Genomic DNA, 19,233 nt, shown 5'->3' on the forward strand with positions numbered 1-19,233 from the left:
ATATGTGTTTGTTTTTCGAATTTGAGCTCTATCTGCAAAGGGCACTTTTCTTGCTAAAAGCAGTTTTTCCTAACAAATGCAAGATATAACATGGGCTATCTCCGCAAGGAGACATCAGATCTGCATAACTCATGGTTTTTTGGTCTTCGGTGAGCCGGGGGAACATGAATATGTGTTTGTTTTTCGAAATTGAGCTCTATCTGCAAAGGGCACTTTTCTTGCTAAAAGCAGTTTTTCCTAACAAATGCAAGTTATAACATTGGCTATCTCCGCAAGGAGACATCAGATCTGCAAAACTCATGGTTTTTTGGTCTTCGGTGAGCCGGGGGAACATGAATATGTGTTTGTTTTTCGAATTTGAGCTCTATCTGCAAAGGGCACTTTTCTTGCTAAAAGCAGTTTTTCCTAACAAATGCAAGATATAACATGGGCTATCTCCGCAAGGAGACATCAGTTCTGCATAACTGATGGTTTTTTGGTCTTCGGTGAGCCGGGGGAACATGAATATGTGTTCGTTTTTCGAATTTGAGCTCTATCTGCTAAGGGCACTTTTCTTGGTAAAAGCAGTTTTTCCTAACAAATGCAAGATATAACATGGGCTATCTCCGCAAGGAAATATCAGAACTGCAAAACACATGGTTTTTTGGTCTTCGGGGAAGTTGGGGAACATGAATACGTGTTTGTTTTTCGAATTTGAGCTCTATCTGCAAAGGGCACATTTCATGCTATAAGCAGTTTTTCCTAACAAATGCAAGATATAACATGGGCTATCTCCGCAAGGAGACATCAGATCTGTAAAACTCATGATTTTTTGGTCTTCGGTGAGCCAGGGGAATATGAATATGTGTTTGTTTTTCGAATTTGAGCTCTATCTGCAAAGGGCACTTTTCTTGCTATAAGCAGTTTTTCCTAACAAATGCAAGATATAACATGGGCTATCTCCGCAAGGAGACATGAGATCTGCACAACTGATGGGTTTTTGGTCTTCGGTGAGCCGGGGGAACATGAATATGTGTTTGTTTTTCGAATTTGAGCTCTATCTGCAAAGGGCACTTTTCATGCTTTAAGCAGTTTTTCCTAACCAATGCAAGATATAACATGGGCTATCTCCGCAAGGAGACATCAGAACTGCAAAACGCATGGTTTTTTGGTCTTCGGGGAGGTTGGGGAACAAGAATACGTGTTTGTTTTTCGAATTTGAGCTCTATCTTTAAAGGGCACTTTTCATGCTATAAGCAGTTTTTCCTAACAAATGCAAGATATAACATGGGCTATCTCCGCAAGGAGACATCAGATCTGCATAACTCATGGTTATTTGGTCTTCGGTGAGCTGGGGGAACATGAATATGTGTTTGTTTTTCGAAATTGAGCTCTATCTGCAAAGGGCACTTTTCTTGCTAAAAGCAGTTTTTCCTAACAAATGCAAGTTATAACATGGGCTATCTCCGCAAGGAGACATCAGATCTGCAAAACTCATGGTTTTTTGGTCTTCGGTGAGCTGGGGGAACATGAATATGTGTTTGTTTTTCGAATTTGAGCTCTATCTGAAAAGGGCACTTTTCTTGCTAAAAGCACTTTTTCCTAACAAATGCAAGATATAACATGGGCTATCTCCGCAAGGAGACATCAGATCTGCATAACTGATGGTTTTTTGGTCTTCGGTGAGCCGGGGGAACATGAATATGTGTTCGTTTTTCGAATTTGAGCTCTATCTGCTAAGGGCACTTTTCTTGCTAAAAGCAGTTTTTCCTAACAAATGCAAGATATAACATGGGCTATCTCCGCAAGGAAACATCAGAACTGCAAAAAACATGGTTTTTTGGTCTTCGGGGAGGTTGGGGAACATGAATACGTGTTTGTTTTTCGAATTTGAGCTCTATCTGCAAAGGGCACTTTTCATGGTATAAGCAGTTTTTCCTAACAAATGCAAGATATAACATGGGCTATCTCCGCGAGGAAACATCAGATCTGCGTAACTCATGGTTTTTTGGTCTTCGGGGAGGTTGGGGAACATGAATACGTGTTTGTTTTTCGAATTTGAGCTCTATCTGCAAAGGGCACTTTTCATGCTTTAAGCAGTTTTTCCTAACAAATGCAAGATATAACATGGGCTATCTCCGCAAGGAGACATCAGAACTGCAAAACGCATGGTTTTTTGGTCTTCGGGGAGGTTGGGGAACAAGAATACGTGTTTGTTTTTCGAATTTGAGCTCTATCTGCAAAGGGCACTTTTCATGCTATAAGCAGTTTTTCCTAACAAATGCAAGATATAACATGGGCTATCTCCGCAAGGAGACATCAGATCTGTAAAACTCATGATTTTTTGGTCTTCGGTGAGCCAGGGGAATATGAATATGTGTTTGTTTTTCGAATTTGAGCTCTATCTGCAAAGGGCACTTTTCCTGCTATAAGCAGTTTTTCCTAACAAATGCAACATGGGCTATCTCCGCAAGGAGACATCAGATCTGCATAACTGATGGTTTTTTGGTCTTCGGTGAGCCGGGGGAACATGAATATGTGTTTGTTTTTCGAATTTGAGCTCTATGTGCAAAGGGCACTTTTCTTGCTAAAAGCAGTTTTTCCTAACAAATGCAAGATATAACATGGGCTATCTCCGCAAGGAGACATCAGATCTGCATAACTGATGGTTTTTTGGTCTTCGGTGAGCCGGGGGAACATGAATACGTGTTTGTTTTTCGAATTTGAGCTCTATCTGCAAAGGGCACTTTTCATGCTATAAGCAGTTTTTACTAACAAATGCAAGATATAACATGGGCTATCTCTGCAAGGAGACATCAGATCTGTAAAACTCATGGTTTTTTGGTCTTCGGGGAGGTTGGGGAACATGAATACGTGTTTGTTTTTCGAATTTGAGCTCTATCTTTAAAGGGCACTTTTCATGCTATAAGCAGTTTTTCCTAACAAATGCAAGATATAACATGGGCTATCTCAGCAAGGAGACATCAGATCTGTAAAACTCATGGTTTTTTGGTCTTCGGTGAGCCAGGGGAACATGAATATGTGTTTGTTTTTCGAATTTGAGCTCTATCTGCAAAGGGCACTTTTCTTGCTAAAAGCAGTTTTTCCTAACAAATGCAAGATATAACATGGGCTATCTCCGCAAGGAGACATCAGATCTGCATAACTCATGGTTTTTTGGTCTTCGGTGAGCCGGGGGAACATGAATATGTGTTCGTTTTTCGAATTTGAGCTCTATCTGCTAAGGGCACTTTTCTTGGTAAAAGCAGTTTTTCCTAACAAATGCAAGATATAACATGGGCTATCTCCGCAAGGAAATATCAGAACTGCAAAACACATGGTTTTTTGGTCTTCGGGGAGGTTGGGGAACATGAATACGTGTTTGTTTTTCGAATTTGAGCTCTATCTGCAAAGGGCACTTTTCATGCTATAAGCAGTTTTTCCTAACAAATGCAAGATATAACATGGGCTATCTCCGCAAGGAAACATCAGATCTGCGTAACTCATGGTTTCTTGGTCTTCGGGGAGGTTGGGGAACATGAATACGTGTTTGTTTTTCGAATTTGAGCTCTATCTGCAAAGGGCACTTTTCATGCTATAAGCAGTTTTTCCTAACAAATGCAAGATATAACATGGGCTATCTCCGCAAGGAGACATGAGATGTGCATAACTGATGGGTTTTTGGTCTTCGGTGAGCCGGGGGAACATGAATATGTGTTTGTTTTTCGAATTTGAGCTCTATCTGCAAAGGGCACTTTTCATGCTTTAAGCAGTTTTTCCTAACAAATGCAAGATATAACATGGGCTATCTCCGCAAGGAGACATCAGAACTGCAAAACGCATGGTTTTTTGGTCTTCGGGGAGGTTGGGGAACAAGAATACGTGTTTGTTTTTCGAATTTGAGCTCTATCTTTAAAGGGCCCTTTTCATGCTATAAGCAGTCTTTCCTAACAAATGCAAGATATAACATGGGCTATCTCCGCAAGGAGACATCAGATCTGTAAAACTCATGGTTTTTTGGTCTTCGGTGAGCCAGGGGAACATGAATACGTGTTTGTTTTTCGAATTTGAGGTCTATCTGCAAAGGGCACTTTTCATGCTATAAGCAGTTTTTCCTAACAAATGCAAGATATAACATGGGCTATCTCCGCAAGGAGACATGAGATCTGCATAACTGATGGTTTTTTCGTCTTCGGTGAGCCGGGGGAACATGAATATGTGTTTGTTTTTCGAATTTGAGCTCTATCTGCAATGGGAACTTTTCATGCTATAAACAGTTTTTACTAACAAATGCAAGATATAACATGAGCTATCTCTGCAAGGAGACATCAGAACTGCAAAACGCATGGTTTTTTGGTCCTCGGGGAGGTTGGGGAACATGAATACGTGTTTGTTTTTCGAATTTGAGCTCTATCTTTAAAGGGCACTTTTCATGCTATAAGCAGTTTTTCCTAACAAATGCAAGATATAACATGGGCTATCTCCGCAAGGAGACATCAGATCTGTAAAACTCATGGTTTTTTGGTCTTCGGTGAGCCAGGGGAAAATGAATATGTGTTTGTTTTTCGAATTTGAGCTCTATCTGCAAAGGGCACTTTTCTTGCTAAAAGCAGTTTTTCCTAACAAATGCAAGATATAACATGGGCTATCTCCGCAAGGAGACATCAGATCTGCATAACTCATGGTTTTTTGGTCTTCGGTGAGCCGGGGGAACATGAATATGTGTTTGTTTTTCGAATTTGAGCTCTATCTGCAATGGGAACTTTTCATGCTATAAACAGTTTTTACTAACAAATGCAAGATATAACATGGGCTATCTCTGCAAGGAGACATCAGAACTGCAAAACGCATGGTTTTTTGGTCTTCGGGGAGGTTGGGGAACATGAATACGTGTTTGTTTTTCGAATTTGAGCTCTATCTTTAAAGGGCACTTTTCATGCTATAAGCAGTTTTTCCTAACAAATGCAAGATATAACATGGGCTATCTCCGCAAGGAGACATCAGATCTGTAAAACTCATGGTTTTTTGGTCTTCGGTGAGCCAGGGGAACATGAATATGTGTTTGTTTTTCGAATTTGAGCTCTATCTGCAAAGGGCACTTTTCTTGCTAAAAGCAGTTTTTCCTAACAAATGCAAGATATAACATGGGCTATCTCCGCAAGGAGACATCAGATCTGCATAACTCATGGTTTTTTGGTCTTCGGTGAGCCGGGGGAACATGAATATGTGTTTGTTTTTCGAATTTGAGCTCTATCTGCAAAGGGCACTTTTCCTGCTATAAGCAGTTTTTCCTAACAAATGCAACATGGGCTATCTCCGCAAGGAGACATCAGATCTGCATAACTGATGGTTTTTTGGTCTTCGGTGAGCCGGGGGAACATGAATATGTGTTTGTTTTTCGAATTTGAGCTCTATGTGCAAAGGGCACTTTTCTTGCTAAAAGCAGTTTTTCCTAACAAATGCAAGATATAACATGGGCTATCTCCGCAAGGAGACATCAGATCTGCATAACTGATGGTTTTTTGGTCTTCGGTGAGCCGGGGGAACATGAATATGTGTTCGATTTTCGAATTTGAGCTCTATCTGCAAAGGGCACTTTTCTTGCTAAAAGCAGTTTTTCCTAACAAATGCAAGATATAACATGGGCTATCTCCGCAAGGAAACATCAGAACTGCAAAAAACATGGTTTTTTGGTCTTCGGGGAGGTTGGGGAACATGAATACGTGTTTGTTTTTCGAATTTGAGCTCTATCTGCAAAGGGCACTTTTCATGCTATAAGCAGTTTTTCCTAACAAATGCAAGATATAACATGGGCTATCTCCGCAAGGAAACATCAGATCTGCGTAACTCATGGTTTTTTGGTCTTCGGGGAGGTTGGGGAACATGAATACGTGTTTGTTTTTCGAATTTGAGCTCTATCTGCAAAGGGCACTTTTCATGCTTTAAGCAGTTTTTCCTAACAAATGCAAGATATAACATGGGCTATCTCCGCAAGGAGACATCAGAACTGCAAAACGCATGGTTTTTTGGTCTTCGGGGAGGTTGGGGAACAAGAATACGTGTTTGTTTTTCGAATTTGAGCTCTATCTGCAAAGGGCACTTTTCATGCTATAAGCAGTTTTTCCTAACAAATGCAAGATATAACATGGGCTATCTCCGCAAGGAGACATCAGATCTGTAAAACTCATGATTTTTTGGTCTTCGGTGAGCCAGGGGAATATGAATATGTGTTTGTTTTTCGAATTTGAGCTCTATCTGCAAAGGGCACTTTTCCTGCTATAAGCAGTTTTTCCTAACAAATGCAACATGGGCTATCTCCGCAAGGAGACATCAGATCTGCATAACTGATGGTTTTTTGGTCTTCGGTGAGCCGGGGGAACATGAATATGTGTTTGTTTTTCGAATTTGAGCTCTATGTGCAAAGGGCACTTTTCTTGCTAAAAGCAGTTTTTCCTAACAAATGCAAGATATAACATGGGCTATCTCCGCAAGGAGACATCGGATCTGCATAACTGATGGTTTTTTGGTCTTCGGTGAGCCGGGGGAACATGAATATGTGTTCGATTTTCGAATTTGAGCTCTATCTGCAAAGGGCACTTTTCTTGCTAAAAGCAGTTTTTCCTAACAAATGCAAGATATAACATGGGCTATCTCCGCAAGGAAACATCAGAACTGCAAAACACATGGTTTTTTGGTCTTCGGGGAGGTTGTGGAACATGAATACGTGTTTGTTTTTCGAATTTGAGCTCTATCTGCAAAGGGCACTTTTCATGCTATAAGCAGTTTTTCCTAACAAATGCAAGATATAACATGGGCTATCTCCGCAAGGAAACATCAGATCTGCGTAACTCATGGTTTTTTGGTCTTCGGGGAGGTTGGGGAACATGAATACGTGTTTGTTTTTCGAATTTGAGCTCTATCTGCAAAGGGCACTTTTCATGCTATAAGCAGTTTTTACTAACAAATGCAAGATATAACATGGGCTATCTCTGCAAGGAGACATCAGATCTGTAAAACTCATGGTTTTTTGGTCTTCGGGGAGGTTGGGGAACATGAATACGTGTTTGTTTTTCGAATTTGAGCTCTATCTTTAAAGGGCACTTTTCATGCTATAAGCAGTTTTTCCTAACAAATGCAAGATATAACATGGGCTATCTCCGCAAGGAGACATCAGATCTGTAAAACTCATGGTTTTTTGGTCTTCGGTGAGCCAGGGGAACATGAATATGTGTTTGTTTTTCGAATTTGAGCTCTATCTGCAAAGGGCACTTTTCTTGCTAAAAGCAGTTTTTCCTAACAAATGCAAGATATAACATGGGCTATCTCCGCAAGGAGACATCAGATCTGCATAACTCATGGTTTTTTGGTCTTCGGTGAGCCGGGGGAACATGAATATGTGTTTGTTTTTCGAAATTGAGCTCTATCTGCAAAGGGCACTTTTCTTGCTAAAAGCAGTTTTTCCTAACAAATGCAAGTTATAACATTGGCTATCTCCGCAAGGAGACATCAGATCTGCAAAACTCATGGTTTTTTGGTCTTCGGTGAGCCGGGGGAACATGAATATGTGTTTGTTTTTCGAATTTGAGCTCTATCTGCAAAGGGCACTTTTCTTGCTAAAAGCAGTTTTTCCTAACAAATGCAAGATATAACATGGGCTATCTCCGCAAGGAGACATCAGATCTGCATAACTGATGGTTTTTTGGTCTTCGGTGAGCCGGGGGAACATGAATATGTGTTCGTTTTTCGAATTTGAGCTCTATCTGCTAAGGGCACTTTTCTTGGTAAAAGCAGTTTTTCCTAACAAATGCAAGATATAACATGGGCTATCTCCGCAAGGAAATATCAGAACTGCAAAACACATGGTTTTTTGGTCTTCGGGGAAGTTGGGGAACATGAATACGTGTTTGTTTTTCGAATTTGAGCTCTATCTGCAAAGGGCACTTTTCATGCTATAAGCAGTTTTTCCTAACAAATGCAAGATATAACATGGGCTATCTCCGCAAGGAAACATCAGATCTGCGTAACTCATGGTTTCTTGGTCTTCGGGGAGGTTGGGGAACATGAATACGTGTTTGTTTTTCGAATTTGAGCTCTATCTGCAAAGGGCACTTTTCATGCTATAAGCAGTTTTTCCTAACAAATGCAAGATATAACATGGGCTATCTCCGCAAGGAGACATGAGATCTGCATAACTGATGGGTTTTTGGTCTTCGGTGAGCCGGGGGAACATGAATATGTGTTTGTTTTTCGAATTTGAGCTCTATCTGCAAAGGGCACTTTTCATGCTTTAAGCAGTTTTTCCTAACAAATGCAAGATATAACATGGGCTATCTCCGCAAGGAGACATCAGAACTGCAAAACGCATGGTTTTTTGGTCTTCGGGGAGGTTGGGGAACAAGAATACGTGTTTGTTTTTCGAATTTGAGCTCTATCTTTAAAGGGCCCTTTTCATGCTATAAGCAGTCTTTCCTAACAAATGCAAGATATAACATGGGCTATCTCCGCAAGGAGACATCAGATCTGTAAAACTCATGGTTTTTTGGTCTTCGGTGAGCCAGGGGAACATGAATACGTGTTTGTTTTTCGAATTTGAGGTCTATCTGCAAAGGGCACTTTTCATGCTATAAGCAGTTTTTCCTAACAAATGCAAGATATAACATGGGCTATCTCCGCAAGGAGACATGAGATCTGCATAACTGATGGTTTTTTCGTCTTCGGTGAGCCGGGGGAACATGAATATGTGTTTGTTTTTCGAATTTGAGCTCTATCTGCAATGGGAACTTTTCATGCTATAAACAGTTTTTACTAACAAATGCAAGATATAACATGAGCTATCTCTGCAAGGAGACATCAGAACTGCAAAACGCATGGTTTTTTGGTCTTCGGGGAGGTTGGGGAACATGAATACGTGTTTGTTTTTCGAATTTGAGCTCTATCTTTAAAGGGCACTTTTCATGCTATAAGCAGTTTTTCCTAACAAATGCAAGATATAACATGGGCTATCTCCGCAAGGAGACATCAGATCTGTAAAACTCATGGTTTTTTGGTCTTCGGTGAGCCAGGGGAACATGAATATGTGTTTGTTTTTCGAATTTGAGCTCTATCTGCAAAGGGCACTTTTCTTGCTAAAAGCAGTTTTTCCTAACAAATGCAAGATATAACATGGGCTATCTCCGCAAGGAGACATCAGATCTGCATAACTCATGGTTTTTTGGTCTTCGGTGAGCCGGGGGAACATGAATATGTGTTTGTTTTTCGAATTTGAGCTCTATCTGCAATGGGAACTTTTCATGCTATAAACAGTTTTTCCTAACAAATGCAAGATATAACATGGGCTATCTCCGCAAGGAGACATCAGATCTGCATAACTCATGGTTATTTGGTCTTCGGTGAGCTGGGGGAACATGAATATGTGTTTGTTTTTCGAAATTGAGCTCTATCTGCAAAGGGCACTTTTCTTGCTAAAAGCAGTTTTTCCTAACAAATGCAAGTTATAACATGGGCTATCTCCGCAAGGAGACATCAGATCTGCAAAACTCATGGTTTTTTGGTCTTCGGTGAGCTGGGGGAACATGAATATGTGTTTGTTTTTCGAATTTGAGCTCTATCTGCAAAGGGCACTTTTCATGCTTTAAGCAGTTTTTCCTAACAAATGCATGATATAACATGGGCTATCTCCGCAAGGAGACATCAGAACTGCAAAACGCATGCTTTTTTGGTCTTCGGGGAGGTTGGGGAACAAGAATACATGTTTGTTTTTCGAATTTGAGCTCTATCTGCAAAGGGCACTTTTCATGCTATAAGCAGTTTTTCCTAACAAATGCAAGATATAACATGGGCTATCTCCGCGAGGAAACATCAGATCTGCGTAACTCATGGTTTTTTGGTCTTCGGGGAGGTTGGGGAACATGAATACGTGTTTGTTTTTCGAATTTGAGCTCTATCTGCAAAGGGCACTTTTCATGCTTTAAGCAGTTTTTCCTAACAAATGCAAGATATAACATGGGCTATCTCCGCAAGGAGACATCAGATCTGCATAACTCATGGTTTTTTGGTCTTCGGTGAGCCGGGGGAACATGAATATGTGTTTGTTTTTCGAAATTGAGCTCTATCTGCAAAGGGCACTTTTCTTGCTATAAGCAGTTTTTCCTAACAAATGCAAGATATAACATGGGCTATCTCCGCAAGGAGACATGAGATCTGCACAACTGATGGGTTTTTGGTCTTCGGTGAGCCGGGGGAACATGAATATGTGTTTGTTTTTCGAATTTGAGCTCTATCTGCAAAGGGCACTTTTCATGCTTTAAGCAGTTTTTCCTAACCAATGCAAGATATAACATGGGCTATCTCCGCAAGGAGACATCAGAACTGCAAAACGCATGGTTTTTTGGTCTTCGGGGAGGTTGGGGAACAAGAATACGTGTTTGTTTTTCGAATTTGAGCTCTATCTTTAAAGGGCACTTTTCATGCTATAAGCAGTTTTTCCTAACAAATGCAAGATATAACATGGGCTATCTCCGCAAGGAGACATCAGATCTGTAAAACTCATGGTTTTTTGGTCTTCGGTGAGCCAGGGGAACATGAATATGTGTTTGTTTTTCGAATTTGAGCTCTATCTGCAAAGGGCACTTTTCTTGCTAAAAGCAGTTTTTCCTAACAAATGCAAGATATAACATGGGCTATCTCCGCAAGGAGACATCAGATCTGCATAACTCATGGTTATTTGGTCTTCGGTGAGCTGGGGGAACATGAATATGTGTTTGTTTTTCGAAATTGAGCTCTATCTGCAAAGGGCACTTTTCTTGCTAAAAGCAGTTTTTCCTAACAAATGCAAGTTATAACATGGGCTATCTCCGCAAGGAGACATCAGATCTGCAAAACTCATGGTTTTTTGGTCTTCGGTGAGCTGGGGGAACATGAATATGTGTTTGTTTTTCGAATTTGAGCTCTATCTGCAAAGGGCACTTTTCTTGCTAAAAGCACTTTTACCTAACAAATGCAAGATATAACATGGGCTATCTCCGCAAGGAGACATCAGATCTGCATAACTGATGGTTTTTTGGTCTTCGGTGAGCCGGGGGAACATGAATATGTGTTCGTTTTTCGAATTTGAGCTCTATCTGCTAAGGGCACTTTTCTTGCTAAAAGCAGTTTTTCCTAACAAATGCAAGATATAACATGGGCTATCTCCGCAAGGAAACATCAGAACTGCAAAAAACATGGTTTTTTGGTCTTCGGGGAGGTTGGGGAACATGAATACGTGTTTGTTTTTCGAATTTGAGCTCTATCTGCAAAGGGCACTTTTCATGCTATAAGCAGTTTTTCCTAACAAATGCAAGATATAACATGGGCTATCTCCGCGAGGAAACATCAGATCTGCGTAACTCATGGTTTTTTGGTCTTCGGGGAGGTTGGGGAACATGAATACGTGTTTGTTTTTCGAATTTGAGCTCTATCTGCAAAGGGCACTTTTCATGCTTTAAGCAGTTTTTCCTAACAAATGCAAGATATAACATGGGCTATCTCCGCAAGGAGACATCAGAACTGCAAAACGCATGGTTTTTTGGTCTTCGGGGAGGTTGGGGAACAAGAATACGTGTTTGTTTTTCGAATTTGAGCTCTATCTGCAAAGGGCACTTTTCATGCTATAAGCAGTTTTTCCTAACAAATGCAAGATATAACATGGGCTATCTCCGCAAGGAGACATCAGATCTGTAAAACTCATGATTTTTTGGTCTTCGGTGAGCCAGGGGAATATGAATATGTGTTTGTTTTTCGAATTTGAGCTCTATCTGCAAAGGGCACTTTTCTTGCTATAAGCAGTTTTTCCTAACAAATGCAACATGGGCTATCTCCGCAAGGAGACATCAGATCTGCAAATCTCATGGTTTTTTGGTCTTCGGTGAGCTGGGGGAACATGAATATGTGTTTGTTTTTCGAATTTGAGCTCTATCTGCAAAGGGCACTTTTCTTGCTAAAAGCACTTTTACCTAACAAATGCAAGATATAACATGGGCTATCTCCGCAAGGAGACATCAGATCTGCATAACTGATGGTTTTTTGGTCTTCGGTGAGCCGGGGGAACATGAATATGTGTTCGTTTTTCGAATTTGAGCTCTATCTGCTAAGGGCACTTTTCTAGCTAAAAGCAGTTTTTCCTAACAAATGCAAGATATAACATGGGCTATCTCCGCAAGGAAACATCAGAACTGCAAAAAACATGGTTTTTTGGTCTTCGGGGAGGTTGGGGAACATGAATACGTGTTTGTTTTTCGAATTTGAGCTCTATCTGCAAAGGGCACTTTTCATGCTATAAGCAGTTTTTCCTAACAAATGCAAGATATAACATGGGCTATCTCCGCAAGGAAACATCAGATCTGCGTAACTCATGGTTTTTTGGTCTTCGGGGAGGTTGGGGAACATGAATACGTGTTTGTTTTTCGAATTTGAGCTCTATCTGCAAAGGGCACTTTTCATGCTTTAAGCAGTTTTTCCTAACAAATGCAAGATATAACATGGGCTATCTCCGCAAGGAGACATCAGATCTGCAAAACTCATGGTTTTTTGGTCTTCGGTGAGCCGGGGGAACATGAATATGTGTTTGTTTTTCGAATTTGAGCTCTATCTGCAAAGGGCACTTTTCTTGCTATAAGCAGTTTTTCCTAACAAATGCAAGATATAACATAGGCTATCTCCGCAAGGAGACATCAGATCTGCATAACTGATGGTTTTTTGGTCTTCGGTGAGCCGGGGGAACATGAATATGTGTTCGTTTTTCGAATTTGAGCTCTATCTGCTAAGGGCACTTTTCTAGCTAAAAGCAGTTTTTCCTAACAAATGCAAGATATAACATGGGCTATCTCCGCAAGGAAACATCAGAACTGCAAAAAACATGGTTTTTTGGTCTTCGGGGAGGTTGGGGAACATGAATACGTGTTTGTTTTTCGAATTTGAGCTCTATCTGCAAAGGGCACTTTTCATGCTATAAGCAGTTTTTCCTAACAAATGCAAGATATAACATGGGCTATCTCCGCAAGGAAACATCAGATCTGCGTAACTCATGGTTTTTTGGTCTTCGGGGAGGTTGGGGAACATGAATACGTGTTTGTTTTTCGAATTTGAGCTCTATCTGCAAAGGGCACTTTTCATGCTTTAAGCAGTTTTTCCTAACAAATGCAAGATATAACATGGGCTATCTCCGCAAGGAGACATCAGAACTGCAAAACGCATGGTTTTTTGGTCTTCGGGGAGGTTGGGGAACAAGAATACGTGTTTGTTTTTCGAATTTGAGCTCTATCTGCAAAGGGCACTTTTCATGCTATAAGCAGTTTTTCCTAACAAATGCAAGATATAACATGGGCTATCTCCGCAAGGAGACATCAGATCTGTAAAACTCATGATTTTTTGGTCTTCGGTGAGCCAGGGGAATATGAATATGTGTTTGTTTTTCGAATTTGAGCTCTATCTGCAAAGGGCACTTTTCCTGCTATAAGCAGTTTTTCCTAACAAATGCAACATGGGCTATCTCCGCAAGGAGACATCAGATCTGCATAACTGATGGTTTTTTGGTCTTCGGTGAGCCGGGGGAACATGAATATGTGTTTGTTTTTCGAATTTGAGCTCTATGTGCAAAGGGCACTTTTCTTGCTAAAAGCAGTTTTTCCTAACAAATGCAAGATATAACATGGGCTATCTCCGCAAGGAGACATCAGATCTGCAAAACTCATGGTTTTTTCATCTTCGGTGAGCCGGCGGAACATGAATATGTGTTTGTTTTTCGAATTTGAGCTCTATCTGCAATGGGAACTTTTCATGCTATAAACAGTTTTTACTAACAAATGCAAGATATAACATGGGCTATCTCCGCAAGGAGACATCAGATCTGCATAACTCATGGTTTTTTGGTCTTCGGTGAGCCGGGGGAACATGAATATGTGTTTGTTTTTTGAAATTGAGCTCTATCTGCAAAGGGCACTTTTCTTGCTAAAAGCAGTTTTTCCTAACAAATGCAAGTTATAACATGGGCTATCTCCGCAAGGAGACATCAGATCTGCAAAACTCATGGTTTTTTGGTCTTCGGTGAGCCGGGGGAACATGAATATGTGTTCGTTTTTCGAATTTGAGCTCTATCTGCTAAGGGCACTTTTCTTGCTAAAAGCAGTTTTTCCTAACAAATGCAAGATATAACATGGGCTATCTCCGCAAGGAAACATCAGAACTGCAAAACACATGGTTTTTTGGTCTTCGGGGAGGTTGGGGAACATGAATACGTGTTTGGTTTTCGAATTTGAGCTCTATCTGCAAAGGGCACTTTTCATGCTATAAGCAGTTTTTCCTAACAAATGCAAGATATAACATGGGCTATCTCCGCAAGGAGACATGAGATCTGCATAACTGATGGGTTTTTGGTCTTTGGTGAGCCGGGGGAACATGAATATGTGTTTGTTTTTCGAATTTGAGCTCTATCTTTAAAGGGCACTTTTCATGCTATAAGCAGTTTTTCCTAACAAATGCAAGATATAACATGGGCTATCTCCGCAAGGAGACATCAGATCTGTAAAACTCATGGTTTTTTGGTCTTCGGTGAGCCGTGGGAACATGAATATGTGTTTGTTTTTCGAATTTGAGCTCTATCTGCAAAGGGCACTTTTCTTGCTAAAAGCAGTTTTTCCTAACAAATGCAAGATATAACATGGGCTATCTCCGCAAGGAGACATCAGATCTGCATAACTCATGGTTATTTGGTCTTCGGTGAGCCGGGGGAACATGAATATGTGTTTGTTTTTCGAAATTGAGCTCTATCTGCAAAGGGCACTTTTCTTGCTAAAAGCAGTTTTTCCTAACAAATGCAAGTTATAACATGGGCTATCTCCGCAAGGAGACATCAGATCTGCAAAACTCATGGTTTTTTGGTCTTCGGTGAGCTGGGGGAACATGAATATGTGTTTGTTTTTCGAATTTGAGCTCTATCTGCAAAGGGCACTTTTCTTGCTAAAAGCACTTTTTCCTAACAAATGCAAGATATAACATGGGCTATCTCCGCAAGGAGACATCAGATCTGCATAACTGATGGTTTTTTGGTCTTCGGTGAGCCGGGGGAACATGAATATGTGTTCGTTTTTCGAATTTGAGCTCTATCTGCTAAGGGCACTTTTCTTGCTAAAAGCAGTTTTTCCTAACAAATGCAAGATATAACATGGGCTATCTCCGCAAGGAAACATCAGAACTGCAAAACACATGGTTTTTTGGTCTTCGGGGAGGTTGGGGAACATGAATACGTGTTTGTTTTTCGAATTTGAGCTCTATCTGCAAAGGGCACTTTTCATGGTATAAGCAGTTTTTCCTAACAAATGCAAGATATAACATGGGCTATCTCCGCAAGGAGACATCAGATCTGCAAAACTCATGGTTTTTTGGTCTTCGGTGAGCCGGGGGAACATGAATATGTGTTCGTTTTTCGAATTTGAGCTCTATCTGCTAAGGGCACTTTTCTTGCTAAAAGCAGTTTTTCCTAACAAATGCAAGATATAACATGGGCTATCTCCGCAAGGAAACATCAGAACTGCAAAACACATGGTTTTTTGGTCTTCGGGGAGGTTGGGGAACATGAATACGTGTTTGGTTTTCGAATTTGAGCTCTATCTGCAAAGGGCACTTTTCATGCTATAAGCAGTTTTTCCTAACAAATGCAAGATATAACATGGGCTATCTCCGCAAGGAACCATCAGATCTGCGTAACTCATGGTTTTTTGGTCTTCGGGGAGGTTGGGGAACATGAATACGTGTTTGTTTTTCGAATTTGAGCTCTATCTGCAAAGGGCACTTTTCATGCAATAAGCAGTTTTTCCTAACAAATGCAAGATATAACATGGGCTATCTCCGCAAGGAGACATGAGATCTGCATAACTGATGGGTTTTTGGTCTTCGGTGAGCCGGGGGAACATGAATATGTGTTTGTTTTTCGAATTTGAGCTCTATCTTTAAAGGGCACTTTTCATGCTATAAGCAGTTTTTCCTAACAAATGCAAGATATAACATGGGCTATCTCCGCAAGGAGACATCAGATCTGTAAAACTCATGGTTTTTTGGTCTTCGGTGAGCCGTGGGAACATGAATATGTGTTTGTTTTTCGAATTTGAGCTCTATCTGCAAAGGGCACTTTTCTTGCTAAAAGCAGTTTTTCCTAACAAATGCAAGATATAACATGGGCTATCTCCGCAAGGAGACATCAGATCTGCATAACTCATGGTTATTTGGTCTTCGGTGAGCCGGGGGAACATGAATATGTGTTTGTTTTTCGAAATTGAGCTCTATCTGCAAAGGGCACTTTTCTTGCTAAAAGCAGTTTTTCCTAACAAATGCAAGTTATAACATGGGCTATCTCCGCAAGGAGACATCAGATCTGCAAAACTCATGGTTTTTTGGTCTTCGGTGAGCTGGGGGAACATGAATATGTGTTTGTTTTTCGAATTTGAGCTCTATCTGCAAAGGGCACTTTTCTTGCTAAAAGCACTTTTTCCTAACAAATGCAAGATATAACATGGGCTATCTCCGCAAGGAGACATCAGATCTGCATAACTGATGGTTTTTTGGTCTTCGGTGAGCCGGGGGAACATGAATATGTGTTCGTTTTTCGAATTTGAGCTCTATCTGCTAAGGGCACTTTTCTTGCTAAAAGCAGTTTTTCCTAACAAATGCAAGATATAACATGGGCTATCTCCGCAAGGAAACATCAGAACTGCAAAACACATGGTTTTTTGGTCTTCGGGGAGGTTGGGGAACATGAATACGTGTTTGTTTTTCGAATTTGAGCTCTATCTGCAAAGGGCACTTTTCATGGTATAAGCAGTTTTTCCTAACAAATGCAAGATATAACATGGGCTATCTCCGCAAGGAAACATCAGATCTGGGTAACTCATGGTTTTTTGGTCTTCGGGGAGGTTGGGGAACATGAATACGTGTTTGTTTTTCGAATTTGAGCTCTATCTGCAAAGGGCACTTTTCATGCTTTAAGCAGTTTTTCCTAACAAATGCATGATATAACATGGGCTATCTCCGCAAGGAGACATCAGAACTGCAAAACGCATGGTTTTTTGATCTTCGGGGAGGTTGGGGAACAAGAATACGTGTTTGTTTTTCGAATTTGAGCTCTATCTGCAAAGGGCACTTTTCATGCTATAAGCAGTTTTTCCTAACAAATGCAAGATATAACATGGGCTATCTCCGCAAGGAGACATCAGATCTGTAAAACTCATGATTTTTTGGTCTTCGGTGAGCCAGGGGAATATGAATATGTGTTTGTTTTTCGAATTTGAGCTCTATCTGCAAAGGGCACTTTTCTTGCTATAAGCAGTTTTTCCTAACAAATGCAAGATATAACATGGGCTATCTCCGCAAGGAGACATGAGATCTGCACAACTGATGGGTTTTTGGTCTTCGGTGAGCCGGGGGAACATGAATATGTGTTTGTTTTTCGAATTTGAGCTCTATCTGCAAAGGGCACTTTTCATGCTTTAAGCAGTTTTTCCTAACCAATGCAAGATATAACATGGGCTATCTCCGCAAGGAGACATCAGAACTGCAAAACGCATGGTTTTTTGGTCTTCGGGGAGGTTGGGGAACAAGAATACGTGTTTGTTTTTCGAATTTGAGCTCTATCTTTAAAGGGCACTTTTCATGCTATAAGCAGTTTTTCCTAACAAATGCAAGATATAACATGGGCTATCTCCGCAAGGAGACATCAGATCTGCATAACTCATGGTTATTTGGTCTTCGGTGAGCTGGGGGAACATGAATATGTGTTTGTTTTTCGAAATTGAGCTCTATCTGCAAAGGGCACTTTTCTTGCTAAAAGCAGTTTTTCCTAACAAATGCAAGTTATAACATGGGCTATCTCCGCAAGGAGACATCAGATCTGCAAAACTCATGGTTTTTTGGTCTTCGGTGAGCTGGGGGAACATGAATATGTGTTTGTTTTTCGAATTTGAGCTCTATCTGCAAAGGGCACTTTTCTTGCTAAAAGCACTTTTTCCTAACAAATGCAAGATATAACATGGGCTATCTCCGCAAGGAGACATCAGATCTGCATAACTGATGGTTTTTTGGTCTTCGGTGAGCCGGGGGAACATGAATATGTGTTCGTTTTTCGAATTTGAGCTCTATCTGCTAAGGGCACTTTTCTTGCTAAAAGCAGTTTTTCCTAACAAATGCAAGATATAACATGGGCTATCTCCGCAAGGAAACATCAGAACTGCAAAAAACATGGTTTTTTGGTCTTCGGGGAGGTTGGGGAACATGAATACGTGTTTGTTTTTCGAATTTGAGCTCTATCTGCAAAGGGCACTTTTCATGGTATAAGCAGTTTTTCCTAACAAATGCAAGATATAACATGGGCTATCTCCGCGAGGAAACATCAGATCTGCGTAACTCATGGTTTTTTGGTCTTCGGGGAGGTTGGGGAACATGAATACGTGTTTGTTTTTCGAATTTGAGCTCTATCTGCAAAGGGCACTTTTCATGCTTTAAGCAGTTTTTCCTAACAAATGCAAGATATAACATGGGCTATCTCCGCAAGGAGACATCAGAACTGCAAAACGCATGGTTTTTTGGTCTTCGGGGAGGTTGGGGAACAAGAATACGTGTTTGTTTTTCGAATTTGAGCTCTATCTGCAAAGGGCACTTTTCATGCTATAAGCAGTTTTTCCTAACAAATGCAAGATATAACATGGGCTATCTCCGCAAGGAGACATCAGATCTGTAAAACTCATGATTTTTTGGTCTTCGGTGAGCCAGGGGAATATGAATATGTGTTTGTTTTTCGAATTTGAGCTCTATCTGCAAAGGGCACTTTTCCTGCTATAAGCAGTTTTTCCTAACAAATGCAACATGGGCTATCTCCGCAAGGAGACATCAGATCTGCATAACTGATGGTTTTTTGGTCTTCGGTGAGCCGGGGGAACATGAATATGTGTTTGTTTTTCGAATTTGAGCTCTATGTGCAAAGGGCACTTTTCTTGCTAAAAGCAGTTTTTCCTAACAAATGCAAGATATAACATGGGCTATCTCCGCAAGGAGACATCAGATCTGCATAACTGATGGTTTTTTGGTCTTCGGTGAGCCGGGGGAACATGAATATGTGTTCGATTTTCGAATTTGAGCTCTATCTGCAAAGGGCACTTTTCTTGCTAAAAGCAGTTTTTCCTAACAAATGCAAGATATAACATGGGCTATCTCCGCAAGGAAACATCAGAACTG

This window comes from Vipera ursinii, assembly GCF_947247035.1.
Source record: "Vipera ursinii genome assembly, chromosome: 6".
Classification (NCBI taxonomy): Eukaryota; Metazoa; Chordata; class Lepidosauria; order Squamata; family Viperidae; genus Vipera; species Vipera ursinii.